At 65.0% G+C, this 1608-nt stretch overlaps 2 non-coding genes across 2 annotated transcripts; one reads left to right on the top strand and one right to left on the bottom strand.

Moving 5' to 3' along the window:
- Positions 1–345: 345 nt before the first annotated feature.
- Positions 346–509, bottom strand: LOC128851933 (U1 spliceosomal RNA). Its single transcript, XR_008449463.1, has one exon. It is a non-coding gene; the product is annotated as a U1 spliceosomal RNA (small nuclear RNA).
- A 694-nt stretch (positions 510–1203) lies between these two features.
- On the top strand, positions 1204–1367 carry LOC128851937 (U1 spliceosomal RNA). The gene has a single exon (XR_008449467.1). It is a non-coding gene; the product is annotated as a U1 spliceosomal RNA (small nuclear RNA).
- Positions 1368–1608: the final 241 nt, after the last annotated feature.

The following is a 1608-nucleotide window of genomic DNA, read 5'->3' on the forward strand; positions in this document are numbered from 1 at the left end:
GGTCTCTGCTCCGTGCTTCCCTTGGGAATGCAGGCGCTTCTGCCCAGCTCTGCCTGGCCCCTCTCCTCCCGGTTCAAGCAAGGATCTTCCCCGGGCTCATCCCGGGGGAAATAGCGACACCGCTGGGCGCGGTTCTGGCAGCCGGGGTAGCGCGGCTTCTGGCGGAAAGCCCGTAATCTCTGGCCCTGCAGCACCTTCGGGGGCAGAGCAGTTCCAGGAGAGTGTTGGTGCAGCCGAAGGGTCCCGTACGCGATCCAACTAAAGCAGACGAAAGCAGTTAGAATAAATAAGAGACATCGCATTAGGATAATACATATGCAGTACCTGTTTTTTGCACAGTTAAGTCAGGGGAGAGCGCGAACGCAGTCCCCCACTACCACAAATTATGCAGTCGAGTTTCCCGCATTTGGGGAAATCGCAGGGGTCAGCACACCCGGAGTGCAAAGGATGAGCCTCGCCCTGGGAAAACCACCTGCTTGATCATGGTGTCTCCCCTGCCAGGTAAGTATGAGTTGCTCCACAGCCCCGCCCCGGCCCCCGCCGCCGCACTCCCTTCAAACACACGGCGACGCCGCGCCCGCCCCGAGCCGCCGCTGCTCCCGCTCCTTCCCGCCCGCCCCACGCTGAGCCGCCTAGCGGCGCCCTCGCAGCGCCCGTCTCTGCCGGACCTCCGGTGTGGCGGGGCGATTGTGTCCCGTGGTGCCGCGGTCGGTGTCTGATTTGCATGGCCCCACCTGTTTACCACTAGACCACGCCTCTTTTTTGCATTCTCCCGCCCCTTTCCTAATTAGACCCCGCCCATGAGACCTCGAAGCGGCTCTGCCGGCAGCTGCGCGAACAGCCTGGCCCCGACCCTCCCGCCAGACCCCGCCCCTATGCACGCGCTCAAGACAGCGCCCCCTGGCGGCGCAGCGGACGCTCCCCCGCCCCTCCCCACCTGGCAGAGGTAAGGATGGTAAAGAGGCGTGGTCTAGTGAGAAACAGGTGGGGCCATGCAAATTAGACACCGACCGCGGCACCACGGGACACAATCGCCCCGCCACACCGGAGGTCGCGGGCAGAGACGGGCGCTGCGAGGGCGCCGCCACAGAGTGGGCGGGCGGGAAGGAGCGGGAACAGCGGCGGCTCGGGGCGGGCGCGGCGTCGCCGTGTGTTTGAAGGGAGTGCGGCGGCGGGGGCCGGGGCGGGGCTGAGTAGCAACTCATACTTACCTGGCAGGGGAGACACCATGATCAAGCAGGTGGTTTTCCCAGGGCGAGGCTCATCCTTTGCACTCCGGGTGTGCTGACCCCTGCGATTTCCCCAAATGCGGGAAACTCGACTGCATAATTTGTGGTAGTGGGGGACTGCGTTCGCGCTCTCCCCTGACTTTACGGTTGAAAAGCAGATAATGTGGTTTTAATACATAGCTGTGTTATTACGATGTCCTTATCGCGCCGCTGTTTCGTTCCAGCAGTGTTAGATCGCCCACCGCACTCCCGTAGTCGCATCCCGCCCCGCCGCTGCCCCCGGTCCCGCAGCCACGTCCCCACGCGCGGGGCCCCGCGGTCCCGCCCGCCCCAGGTGCCGCTCCGCCCGCCGCGGGGCCGTCCCTGCCCGGCCCCACCC

This window comes from Cuculus canorus, chromosome 3 (genome assembly GCF_017976375.1).
Source record: "Cuculus canorus isolate bCucCan1 chromosome 3, bCucCan1.pri, whole genome shotgun sequence".
NCBI lineage: Eukaryota > Metazoa > Chordata > Aves > Cuculiformes > Cuculidae > Cuculus > Cuculus canorus.